Below are 14,837 nucleotides of genomic sequence, written 5' to 3'. Positions count from 1 at the left end.
CGAGGACACAAGATGCAAGTAAAAACTCTTTATTAGTAATGTAAGTAAAGATGAAGCAAAAGATAGTCCAGGTTCAGCAGGCGGTGGCGCAGGGACTTCGATGGTCAGACACAGAGTGAAGGATGAAGTGCAGGGTGCTCAGAAGAGTGATGATGTAATCCAGACACGAAACGAAATCCAACACGACGAAAACCGGAACACAGGAACTCGAGACGGGACACGAAGCACAGGAACAGGCACAGGAAAGACGAGGACTTCATACAACGATCTGACAATGGGAATGAGAAAGTGGTAAGTCTTTATAGGAGATGAGATGAGTGGCAGCTGGTACTGGTGAGTGATCGCAGCTGAATACTGATCAACTGATGATTGCGGACACACCCACTCACACACTCGCACACATGTAAACAACAAAGCACGAGACTAGAGAGAGACACTGGATCCAAATACCGTGACAATGACACTGTGATCAAAACTACCAGGAAAAACTATTCAAGGACATCTCATTTTTCAAACACTGTAGCACATCTTAAATTTTAGATTTGTTTTATCAAAATCTCAGTGCAGGCCTCAACCATTTTTAAAAAAAAGGTCAACCGGGCAAGACACATCCCAGAGGACCAGATCTGCCGCTGGATAGAGCTCACATCCGCCCAAGATGTTTCATATCTAACTCTCTAGATCTCTAATTCCAAACCATTCTCTATTCTTAGTCTTCAGGGACTGAAGTTATGCTGTCTTATTACTCTGAGAACAGGGGGGGGGAAAGCGGATCAAGATTTCCACAAAAGTATTAAGCAGCAAAACTGTTCTCAGCATGTTTCTTGGGCACTGGATAAACATTCAGCTTTTCAAAAGTTATTTTAAATTGTAAAAATATTTTTGACATTATAATTGTTTTAACAAATAAACTCCTCCTTGGTGAGAAAAGAGATTTCTTTCAAAAACCATCCATCCTTTTCAATGGTAATATACTGTATAAGCTATGAGGGGGGAAAAAAATACTTTTTCAAACTTTTTGAACTGTTTTATTCAGTGGAATGGAAACACTCTTTACCCATGACCCCAATACTTAATCCTTGTCACCAAGACAGCCACAAGACAGAGTTCATACCTCTTTAGTTGTTAGCTGGATGTTTAGTTTGGACTGTGCAGATAATCCTGCTGTACCACGAGAGAGAAGGCGAAGTTCTTTTCAGTGTGGTGTACCTTAAACACAGAGGCAGATAGATTAGAGTTCTGTCAGAGTAGAGGGAAAAGGAGGAATAGAGTGAAAAATGTCCAATGATCCCAATCAAATTGACACATTGATGCCTTTAGGGATATGTTGTGACTGTGTCAAATGATTCTGTCCTAGTCAAAGCTGCGCAAAGAATGTTTATGATGTTGTGTCTGTTCTTGTTGTTTACAAGTGCAGCTTTTACAAAAGAGCAGCTGAATGCTAAAAAAATACATTTCAAAAACAGTATTTAATAAGCTGTCATAAGGATTTCCATAGGGAGAAAAGTGGGAGAGATGGATAATAATATCACAGCTTTTTGATTTATTTTAAAAGGGAAATCCTTAAGATAACAAAACAATTAACAACAACAACGAGACTTTTTGAGATATATTGCTTTGTGTTCTACAAAATAGAGAGAGAAAGAAAGTCATAGGCTTGGAAATAATATGAGTGTGTGTAAATCACTTTTTATTATTGGCTGAATTATCCCTTTACGGTGAAAACTGCTGTCTCAGTCATCTTATGGAGAATTAGTGCTGTACACAACGTGCTGCTATCTGACTGATTTATAAATAGATGAGCTGCATCATTAAAGGGGTCATATGTTAAGCAACTATTTCCTTGATCTTGTGAGATAAAAGAGAGTTGTTTTATAAAAACATACAGTACTGTGACTTTCAAAACTCAAAACTTCCTCCACAATAAAAAAAAGATGATATTTATTAATACTATATGACAACTCACATTTACTTCTCATGCAAAAGCATTCTTTAGAGAAGATTAGAAAAAAGTATATTAATCTGGAATCTAAATAATGAATGTCTTTGTTGCAAAATTGTAAGTGGACCTCTTATTGGAGTAAATAAAAAAAATTAGAAAGACCTGTTTTTTGTGGTTATAAGGGTAGAGGGAAAATAATTACAAAATGATTGCATCGTGACCTGGATATCGGTATAATATTGTAATGCCGGGTCACTCTTTAACGGTTACCTTGAAAAAAACGAAAAGACGTTAACTGAAGCTGCAGTCCTTATTATAAATGATATGACTGAAGGAACGCTCGTAAGAGAGATAGAGAGTGAGAGAGAAAGAAAGAATATGGAAATGGAAATAGGATAAAGGAAACGAGTGACAAAAGAGTATACATCAAATTAAAATCGAGACGAAGAGAAGATTAGAGGCATTTTAAGAGAAAGCACGGTGATCCTTGAACCAAACAAGTTGACAGGTGTGTATACTCTTGTTCAAAAGCCAGAGTGTGATTCACTAATCACTTGGACATGATCTCTCCTTTGGGTACTTCATCAAGGGGGAACTTGAAGATCAGTCGCCCAAGTGAGCGTGCTCTGCTCATAGGGCAGGTAATCAAACGGAGGTAGAGTGTAATTAGAGAGTCAGATCTGTTTCCTATAAGTCCCGGTCTCTGGAGCATTGAAAGATAAGCTGATGACTTCTGCACTACAAGTCTCAAGGTTTTCAGTCACACAGAAATGAAGTCTAATTAGATACCTCGGGAGATGAATATAGACATTCATTTTACTAAGTTTGTTTTTCAAAACTCTGGAGCTTTAAAATGAAATATTCATATTTCATGAGTCAGGAAAAGTATGTAAAATATGACTGACCATGGGCACATTTGCATCTTTTATTTCTTTCTGTTGTGTACTTTCTTTCTTTTGGAATTCTTTTGATTTAGCTCCAGTTGTTGTGAAGTGTCCTTGCCTTTGTGAAAGGTGCAATAGAAATACAAATTATTGTAATAATAGCCTATTATACACTGAAAACCCTAATAAGTTGATTGAACTCAATTGAATTGAGTAAACTCGTTCCCTCAATTTAATTGAGTAATGGGGTCTCCCAAAACGTGCATATTTAAGTGTACTTAGCTTGGTGCTTATGTAGACTGTAACACTGAAGCAGTGTTAAAGTTAATGAGATAATTAAGTGATTAATTGAGTGATGATTGAGCATTATTGAAGACACCTGATGTTAACAAGCAGAATCCCTGAAGGAGAAAACCATAATTTTTAAGTCACCGTTGTGGAGATCAGTGTTTGCTTTAGTTGGGCTCTTGACCCTTAACTGATTAACTTTATATTTTGTTTGACGGCTGTAACTCAGTTGTAACCAGATGAACAAATAGAAAAGATCAGCTGATAGTGGTGATTGTGTTTTAACATAATCATTATTTTATAATTATTGGAATTTAATCTTTGAAGTCACATAAAGCTGAATCATGTTCACCTGCACTGTTTATATTTTAAATAATATTTGTAACATTTAAATTTTAATCCAAATATTCTCTTTTAAGGTTGTTATCATAAAAAAATATGTAGATCATTATTTTAGACAAATAGATATCAAGAATCAGCCTGTGAATCTCAACAATGGTGACATAAAGCATGTTGCAGTGCATTCTGGGGGCCACCAATCAAAACTCATTCATGGCTCCCATCATGCATTGCTGCATGAATAAATAATGAGCTTATGTTCAGAGGTGATCCGTTTATCACCATTGCTGAGAATCATACGCTAAATCTTGATGTCTGTGTGTCTAAAAATAATATACGGTAATATGTATAAGAACAACTTTAAAGAAATTGTTTGCATAATGATGTAATCATTGAAAATGTTATGCTCTACGAGGACAGTGTTGTTATAATTAATAACATAAATCTAATTCAGAAATTGGACTTTAAATGAGTTTAGGATTCAGGTCAAAAGATTGTGAAATAATGATTATGTTAAAACACAATCACCACCATCAGATCACCTTTTCTATTTGTTCATCTGGCTGTTATAACTGAGTTACAGCAGTCAAACAAAATATAAAGTTAATGATCAAAGGGTCAAGAGCCCAACTAAAACAAACACTTATCACCACAACGGTGACTTAAAAAATATGGTTTTCTCTTTCAGTGATTCTGCTTGTTAACATCAGGTAACTTCAATAATGCTCAATCATCACTCAATTATTCACTTAATTATCTCATTAACTTTAACACTGCTTCAGTGTTCATTTAACACTCTTGAGTGTGGACTGATATAAACACTGAGCAGTGTTAATTTAACACGGGGGATTTTGCTGTGTACTTAAATATACAAGTACACTTGAAATCCACACTAAGTTAAGTGAACTTTATTGTTTAAGTACATTAAATAATCGACAAAGTTTGGTGAACTAAACAATTTAAGTCAAGTCTACATAAGCACCAAGTTAAGTACACTTAAATATGCACGTTTTGGGAGACCCCATTACTCAATTAAATTGAGGGAACGAGTTTACTCAAATCAATTGAGTTCAATCAACTTATTAGATTTTTTCAGTGTTAACTTTCAGAACTTGTACAAATGACGCTCAATCATCACTCAATTAATCACTTAATTATCTCATTAACTTTAACACTGGTTCAGTGTTACTTATAACACTCTTGAGTGTGGACTCATATAAACACTGAGCAATGTAAATTTAACACTGGGGATGTACTGTATTATGGGTATTAAAGTTTATTTATCAAGTTTAAAGTATCAGATTTAAAAATAAAAATCAGTTTATTTCCATTACGATCAATAAATGTAATATAATGAAAGCCATTTGTTTTCTGGTAAAATAAGAATGACACCTTTCACTTGAAGAAAGCATGTATGAATGTATTCGTTTCACAGTCAAGAAAACAACATCTGTGAAAATGACCTTTTGTAAGGATTAATCATGATTTTGAGCTCATTGCACTTGAAATCTTAAGTTTATGTATTTTGAAGGTAAATAAGTTATTTGAACTTATATTTTTGAGTGACAGGGCCAAAATGCTAAATTTAAAGTAATGTTTAGTCAAGTACACTTGATTGTTTAAGTAAAGACAACATTAGGGTTTACAGTGTAGGCTTATAAGTCCACTATTGAATGAATCAACTTATAGACGTATAAGTCCAGTGATAAGTCCACATTGAATGAATCACAATTCAACAAATTGTGCAAAATAAGGAAAACAAAAACATTCATCAACAGAACTTAAAGGCATTTGGCAATTTGGCGGGTATTTATATCAAAGATAAAGCTTATGTTCAGTATCAACAGCCATGAAAACAAAACTGTATGACCACTTTTATTTGTACACGGCTAAAATCTCTGACAGATTCATGCTCCACTTCACAACCTGAATTTGTCTTTTAAAGTGCATGCAATAATACCAGTAACTCTGACAGAACTGATTCAATGTAATAAGTCCACATCCTGATAAAACTAATGCCAATTAATTTAGGATACTGAACAATGAATACATTTTTTGTTCTTTTTTTTCTTTCTTCTTTTTATAAGTAAAAAGAAATAAAGCGTGGGTATCAAAGTGCTTACTTGTACTAAAATATCCTGAATTACTAATTTAATACCAAAAGTGGGACAATGGCATGGAGAAAAGGTCCGTTTTGACCTTAAACAATAGTTGCCTATTTAATAAATAATTTTTGAGGTAATAAATCTTTTATTTGACTGTTGATATGACATTTGTTCATCTAATTGAACATGCTCTAAGGTGATACACAACAAGGCTTGGGAGGTGAGTGGAATCTCAACCAATAGGGCTAGTATCAGCCATTTTAACAAACAAGCGTAGGTTTGATGTTAAATTGTACATTTAATGCTTTGCTACATGGACATGCAGTAATACTGAAGTGATCAGGATTCATTCAGAATTAATTCATGTTTCAGTTGCATTTATTTTAGTTGCCCAGTGAGTGTGCTGCATTTCATTGCTCCTTTTTATCTGTCTCTCGGCCTGTTTCTGAAAGGCCCTTCTTTGTCTTTCTTCTTCCTCCTTCTTCGGTAGTGCAGTGTGCCTTTGTTTACACCAAAAAAAAAGAAAAAAGAACAAAAAACACTGGCCAGCTTAAGCAGCTTTGGCTTTGTAAATTAAGACCAGCCTGCTCTCAAAATCGATATCTACCTAAGCCTTTTCTTTACCACCGGGCTGTTCTGTCAGAGGGGGCCGAGTTATCAATGACACCAGCTCCAGTTCAATCTCTCTCTCTCTGCACTTTTCATTCACACATTCTTTTTGCATCCCTGATTTTGCCTGGCCTAACTCTTTTATTTTTTCCTGAGCCCTTTTCCCACTTCATCTGTGTGATACAATTTGGTTTATTCCCTCTCTCTTACTTTTACTGAGTCTGACTGTCTATTTCTTCTCTCTCTGTCTATTATTTATTTTTCCAATGCACAGCAGCTTAACAACAGTGTTTTTGTTTAGTATGAAAACAAACTCCAGTACAATGAATGGACAGGTTGAACTACAGCTGCAGCATCACAGCATTGATCCAAATCTCTTTTTTATCACAGTGACAAAAAAAACTTGTAAATAAGAGCAAGTTAGTAGTTCAGACCTGTGCACACTGATTACGACTTTAATAAAGGAGTTAGAAAAAAACTCTTTTTTTTTTACTATTATAAGCTATATTTTGTTGTTGCTGCAGATTGACTGTCCAAAACTTTCAATATGCCTTGGAAAACAAACCCACCAAGACAATGTGGAAGAAAAAAAGACATTGAATGAGGACATTTCAAAGACAAACCTTTTTGATAAACAGGAGAGACCAAGTAAAACTGCCAAATGCATAAGTGTGACAGTTTCTCGAACGACTTCATTTTGTCCGTCAGGATTGATTGAATCGTTGTCTTTTGCTAACTGCTGAAATCTCATGTGACTGACAGGTTGCTGGAGGGAAGGAATTATTGCCCAGCTATTGCGCCGGTTCACACGTCATCAGAAAAGCGATTTTCTCATTTCCAGGGTTCTCAAAAGCGGAAGTTGTTATAGTTGGGTAAACTTCTATAGTAGTGAACAGGAGAAATATTTTTTGTATTTCCATTTGCTTCAATAGCACAAGAAAAAAAATCTGTGATAGATGTTTACGACTTTCCAAAAGAAGGAAACATATAGAGAGATTGATTACGTTGGTCAGAAGAGAAAAAAATGACAAATTTGCCATCACTCCCTCAGCAGTTGTATTAGAAGCACCCTCACCGAAGCGTTAATTTGATTTTTGTCATTTACTGCTAAGGTAATATAACACAAAATAGATAGCGTTATGAATGTGTATTACATTTTTTTAAATGAAAATATGTAAAACTACTACATTTGCGATGTTGATAACTTTTAAAGCGCATCATCACAAACTGGTCCATTGCCGAGGGGGAGCGGAAGTTTTGATCAAGTTTTTTGATTAAGGATAATGGCAGGAACATGAATTAAAAAAAAAGAAATATGATACGCATGGATAAATCATTTATAATAAACACTGCAATATTCCATAAAAATGAGAATGGTCAGTATTGATATCAAGGTGACTTTAAATTCACCTCTATTTTCTCTTTTTTCTCCTCTGGCCCCCTTTGAATAGAGATGAATCTTGAATAGTCCACAGCATCACTCACTGAAGGTTGCACATTGTTTTTTTTCCCCTCTGAGAGGATAATTACTTTGATTCAGAGTAACACTCAAGGTGCTTCATGCATGCTTCCTCCTGCACCATGTTACGTACCTCCTGATGCGAGTAATTAACTTTGATTTAATTTACATCTCTAGATTTGTTGGGAGCCGAGTCTATCATGATGTTCTTTTCATGTTTAATGGAGGTGCATTTTAGTGGGCAATGTGTATTATGTTTCAGTGCATTCTGAAATATATTTCTAGTAGGCTAATGGTTGTCTATGCAATACACCACCCTTCCCTCTTTTGCTTTTGCTGTCTTGCTAATACTTTACATCACTCTGTGGTTAATTTTGCTTTGAACATAAGTGCATGTGCTGAAGTACTGACAGCCCGTATTACAATGCCTCATGTCTGAAAGACCCTTCAGAGTGAGTGACAACTCTGCAAGGGCTGTGATATGATGCGCTAGAAAGTGGAAGCAGTGGACTGGAACTACAGAAAGATGTACATAGACAATGTGAAATATTTCAAAATCACGGTCACATTTGGAAGCTACACATTTTTGAGGCATAAAATGTTTATTCATATTTGTTTGTAAACATTCTTTACTTCCTCTACAGAAACCAGTAGCTTCTGGGAAATAATGTCACTTGCAATGGACTGAAATGAATAATATCATCATAATGAGATGAGAGCAAAGGTTATGTTTAGAGATGTCACTTGAATTGCCACCAGGCTGACTGGCATTTTAACAGTCAACAACTTTCACTGCATATTGGTTCATTACAGACTGTTTGATTCTATTAGGCGATGACTGAAGATTGGCAAAGCACTGATTGTGTGAAGTAATATACACTCACCTAAAGGATTATTAGGAACACCTGTTCAATTTCTCATTAATGCAATTATCTAATCAACCAATCACATGGCAGTTGCTTCAATGCATTTAGGGGTGTGGTCCTGGTCAAGACAATCTCCTGAACTCCAAACTGAATGTCAGAATGGGAAAGAAAGGTGATTTAAGCCATTTTGAGCGTGGCATGGTTGTTGGTGCCAGACGGGCCGGTCTGAGTATTTCACAATCTGCTCAATTACTGGGATTTTCACGCACAACCATTTCTAGGGTTTACAAAGAACGGTGTGAAAAGGGAAAAACATCCAGTATGCAGCAGTCCTGTTGGCGAAAATGCCTTGTTGATGCTAGAGGTCAGAGGAGAATGGGCCGACTGATTCAAGCTGATAGAAGAGCATCTTTGACTGAAATAACCACTCGTTACAACCGAAGTATGCAGCAAAGCATTTGTGAAGCGACAACACGCACAACCTTGAGGCGGATGGGCTACAACAGCAGAAGACCCCACCGGGTACCACTCATCTCCACTACAAATTGGAAAAAGAGGCTACAATTTGCAAGAGCTCACCAAAATTGGACAGTTGAAGACTGGAAAAATGTTGCCTGGTCTGATGAGTCTCGATTTCTGTTGAGACATTCAGAAGGTAGAGTCAGAATTTGGCGTAAACAGAATGAGAACATGGATCCATCATGCCTTGTTACCACTGTGCAGGCTGGTGGTGGCGGTGTAATGGTGTGGGGGATGTTTTCTTGGCACACTTTAGGCTCCTTAGTGCCAATTGGGCATCGTTTAAATGCCACGGCCTACCTGAGCATTGTTTCTGACCATGTCCATCCCTTTATGGCCATCATGTACCCATCCTCTGATGGCTACTTCCAGCAGGATAATGCACCATGTCACAAAGCTCGAATCATTTCAAATTGGTTTCTTGAAGATGACAATGAGTTCACTGTACTAAAATGGCCCCCACAGTCACCAGATCTCAACCCAATAGAGCATCTTTGGGATGTGGTGGAACGGGAGCTTCATGCCCTGGATGTGCATCCCACAAATCTCCATCAACTGCAAGATGCTATCCTATCAATATGGGCCAACATTTCTAAAGAATGCTTTCAGCACCTTGTTGAATCAATGCCACGTAGAATTAAGGCAGTTCTGAAGGCGAAAGGGGGTCAAACACAGTATTAGTATGGTGTTCCTAATAATCCTTTAGGTGAGTGTATAAGAAAGATATTTGCACAAGAGCCACACTTCAAAATATTTGAAAAAGTTTTATCAGGCAATGTTAAAATAACTGAAAAAGAAATGTTATTGAATTCTTCTCTCTAGATTCTCATTACTTCATCACTGTGTTTAAAACATTCCTTGGTTTTGTGCTCTGATTGGCTAAAATTTTAAATATGATTGGATTACACTTAATTGTTACTCTGCAATTCAGACAAACCTCTTTCTTCCTCCCCTTTTCCCCCTCTCATCTTTTATTCCCGTCAGGCAGACTAACAGACGGCGCATTGGCATCCCCTGGTACTGTGAAATGACTACTGCGTCACAGATGTAATGTGCTTGGAGTCTGTGTGTGTAACAGGAAGAGAAAAAGGATGATGAAGTGCGTTGTATTTGGTTGGGACGGAGTGTTGGGGATGCTATCACAGGCACAGTCTCTCTCTCTCTCTCTCTCTCTCTCTCTCTCTCTCTCTCTCTCTCTCTCTCTCTCTCTCTCTCTCTCTCATTCTTTCTCTCTGTCAGGTGCAGCTGCTGCAGTCTGGGAATTAGTCTCACTCCAGATCTCCTTGAGTCAAAGTCAATGAAGGTACCGCATATACTGTGCCTGTAGCAGATATCACAGCGGCTCTTTCCCATCACGTCACAGCTGATGGCCGCAAAATGCTGAGACTTAAAATTATGTCACTTATTACTTATTTTATAACAATAATTTGCCTTTATTATGTATCTTTAATATTGATGGCAATGGCATACTGGTGGATTTAATTTCTTTACACAGGAAAAAGGGAGCAGAATGGAGAGAGAGAGAAGAGCATCCCTTTTGATAGAAACAATGTATGTCTTAATGGTATACAAAAAAAATTAAGCATATTTATTAACTGATTTCCATTTGCAAAGTGATGGTGAGACCAGCCAGGCTTGAAGGCAAATGCTACTGGGAGGCTCACAAACCCGAGTGGAAAATTTGGTGTCTGAAACTGTAACTCGCACAGACATCCATTGTACGCCAGTGTGGTAAAATAGTAAAGGAAAAGGGGGAAGGATTTCCTTTCCGTAAGGACTTTGGCATTCAAGGATTTCCCTTCTTTTTTTTCTCATTTATGGGGGAGGGTTAGATTGAGTTTGATGTCAAATATATAATGGTCACACTGATTTTATGTGAGTGTCCATGGTGAAATTGTGTGGTCAAATAAACTGCACACATCAAACCTTACGTTTTGCTATCAATGTGTATGAGCTTTCTTCATCACAAAGGTTATATTTTAAGAATTGACAGAGGAGAGAACTGTCCTATTGCAACTGTCAACAAAATGAGATTTCTGCAGCTTCATGCTATAGTATTATATAAGTCTATAAGTCATTTAAGATAGGAAGCCTGAAAGGGACACATCCCACCCCGATGCTAAACCTGCATGTATTGGAAATGGGAAGTGGCAACTGATGTGAATTATGTCCTATTAACATTCCTTTCCAACAAGGCAATCTGATCCATCAATTTGTATTAGCATGCTGCCTCAAGCAGCCTCTGGCTTAACCCAAGAAGACATCTATCTATCCAACTCTATGTGGAGTCAAGAAGGGAGTCAATATCTGAATTGATCAAATGCAGAAAGTGGTCTGAATGATCACCATTGTGGTACGACGATGATGACTAAAGTAGGCTCTTTTCAAGTTAAGTTTATGAAAAGTCAGAAGTTGAGTATAGGGCTTTTGCCCTTTGCTTCTGATCTGAACATAATGATGAAAGTTATGTTTTCAATGGTGACAGCTGATCATCAGCACACAAAGCTTATGTCTAAACAGAGCTCCTGTACTTTAGTGGAAGCTGATTATGACCTGGATAGGTGGAAAGAGACCTGGGCCATTTTGAGATAAATATAGTCCTCAAAGGCACATTGTGTTCTAGAGGCAGTGGGTTTAAAGTAGGGTATCGTCAGTACTCTCTGCGAAGGCTTTGTTAAGACAGTATTACTCTGTAGTAGCGTATATGTGACCAGTGCACTTCTATATTTTAATCCGTAGCATACCCTCTCTTTATGCGTACCGGTACTCCTCAAAAATATTTTAGGATTACTTAGTTATAGGTATTTACTAATACTGGAAATTACATTGAAATTACATTACATGTAATTTTTCATTTACATGCCTTTAACCAGCAGATGTGCTCAGTGTGCAATGTTTTGGAGCGCTTTGACACAGTGTAAATGTAACTCAAAAAAGACTCACAAAAAGACTCACTTTTGCCATCATACTGTAATGTGCTGATTGCCTACACAAAGCTCAAAAAATACTAATCCCTAACCCATTAGTTGTCAACATGGGGGTCAGAGCCCACTAGGGGTCCTCAGCAAACTTTCGAGGGGGACTCAAGATTACTTAATAAGTTTTAAAATAAGACAAAACAAGCTTTAAAATAATCTAAAACAACTAAACATCAATATTTCTTATTTTAATTCACCTTTAATCTTTTGGAATTTAATTATTTTAATTATAATTATTTTAGTTACTTATTTTAATCTACGAACACTCATTTTAATTTCAGTAAAATTCTTTCTTTTTTTAAAAAAAACTTTTTTAACTGTGAATTTTTAAATATTGTTGTGGCCTTGAAGACAAAAAGTTTGAAAACCACTGCCCTAATCCCAACTTTATGGCATTGGTAGCACTTCCTCATAAATTGCATTACTTCCTGTCGCTATCCATTATATTTCTAAACTCAGAACTGAATCAATTCAGGCTGAAATTTTCTAGACGACTGCATGATTAAGTTTCCCAATGAAACCGGCTTTGGGACGGGGGGGGGGGGGGGGGGGGGGGGGGGGGTGAAAAGAGACCAGCGAGGCCAGCGAGGAGGTTGGTGGAATGAACTCGGGTTCAGACCAAGCAATCAAACCAATGTGAAAACAGTCTGAGAGGTGAAAAGCCAAGCCAGATGGGGCTGCCAGTCTCATTTTTGATGCCAGCTTTGACCTAACTATTACCTCATTTCCCCCAAAGATCTCCTATCACTTCTGCAGGCAAGGATGATGTAACCTATAAAGTTTCTTGTTTTAACATAAGTTTAGTAGTGTATATTTTCTATATATAGACATTGCACAGGGACAGATGAGAAACTACGAGCCAGGAAAGAACTGGAGCACCTTGTTCTAAATCCATCTCCCCTTCTGTACCGGCTGGGATAATAGTGTTTTCCTATTAAGACAGTTCTCAATGCTTTCACCTGAATTTTAGGATGACAATTTTGCAGTTTGCAGCATTAGTAAGTTTCGATTCAGCTATTCCTCGCATTAACAGTGTAGGCCTACATTGCTCTATGCATTTAATAAGCAAAGGTAAACGCAATTTGTAGATGTCAAAGGTTTCATTACTGCGGATACTTTTATTTCATATATAACGGCCAGTTAATGGTTAATATATTCTAGATACATTAATCAGAGGCAATCTTGACACACGTTTGAGCTGTGACGGTTTGACAAGCCCACAGATGACGCGCTCGGAGGAACTTACAGTCACTACGATAGCTTCCTTCATCCACGACAAACTGCTCAACGTTTTATTCTCCTCCTCACACGGAAATTAGTTTGACGCAGTTCTCGTTTACGGCGGTTTTTCTTTTTCATACACATACAGGATACAGCGAACGCGAGCCGCCTTTCACTTCTCTCAGGTAACGCGAGCCAATAAGCGCTCGCGAACGGTGCTGCTCACTGCTCAAACAAGAGCGAGCTCACGGAAAAAGAGGCGGGAACCTCGCGCACCTTCAGAGGACGCGGAGCGCGTGCACGCTCATTCACATCGCTCGGGCTCACTCACACAGTCGCACAGTCACAACAGCTTCACGGGCTCAAACCGGCGGCTTGCAGAAGGGGCAGGTGGACGTCTGCGCAGACTACCACCTCCGCTTGGCGGTCTGAAAGCACCTCGGTGGAAATTTAGCCACTTCTCACAGCCCGTCCGTGATCTCGGTATCATTTGTCACAAATACATGCCGTTCAAGTGCTCGTAGTAAACAGTTCCTCGAGATGGAAAACGCCCACACTAAATCTACATCAGAAGTTTTAGCAAACTTCGGTGTGAACGAAAACACTGGACTCACGCTGGAACAAGTGAAAACTAATTTAGAAAAATATGGACCTAACGGTGAGTAACCTATCATGTATTTACCTGGCAGTGTTTAGAAGTGTTTACCGGCGGTAGAGTTGATCATACGCAGAACACGCGTTTCCTACAGCGGAAGAAAGTTATTCTTTACAATAGGTGGCTCTTATATGATAAGAAATAGAGGGAGAGGATGAGATGCATGGTTAGGTCCACAGTGGAGTAACTTACATTGCTGATGATATCTCCTAAATGATGAATTATGATGCAGTGTCTCTAAGTTTTGGACTTTTACTAAGAATAAACTTGAAATATGATGCTCTGTTTAAAGGTTGTGCTATAAATAATCCTGACTATGAGGGAACAAAAATCTTGTTTTCATAGATAGTTTGGCAATGTATAGGCTAATGAAGTCATATCTGTTCAGCCTGGCTCTCTTTTATGAGGTGGGACATTATGACCAATGAGACCGGCATTTTCCATTCTCCCTCTTTTATTACCCTTAGTTTGAATTCAGGCAAATCCAAAGTGATTGGCGCTCTGTAATATACCTGGCCGCGAGCCTTCAAATGGAAAACCTTCTGTTGAGGTGTCTTAGTGCACCAGCATTATAGGCCTGCTGAGATGCAAGTGTCCACGTCCTGCAGGATTTCAGACACCCCTCATTATAAGCAACCAGCTCCCACACTCAGAAGATTTTGGCTCAAAGGCATGTGCAGGGAATAGCCGTCCTTTGATATTGTTTCAAGAGATAAAGAGCTAGATAATTTACCAGTGACCAGCATTATAGAACTTGAGAAACCTGTTTTCTACTTCCTCAGTGAGACAAAAAGTTCAGTAGAAACAGTGCGTATCAGGTTACGTTGCCCTACTACCACTGTTTGTTACATAGGACACTTTAAAAGAGCTTTTTTTAACCCAAGAATACTGTACTAAATTATTCTGTTCTTGCGTCATATTTCATTACGGGATGTGAGTTTCTCTTAATAATACTGGCACAATTTACTATAT

Source organism: Rhinichthys klamathensis, unplaced genomic scaffold (assembly GCF_029890125.1).
Source record: "Rhinichthys klamathensis goyatoka isolate OS25496 unplaced genomic scaffold, OSU_Roscu_1.1 h1tg000028l_1, whole genome shotgun sequence".
Classification (NCBI taxonomy): domain Eukaryota; kingdom Metazoa; phylum Chordata; class Actinopteri; order Cypriniformes; family Leuciscidae; genus Rhinichthys; species Rhinichthys klamathensis.
Note: the sequence above shows the minus strand (reverse complement) of the source record.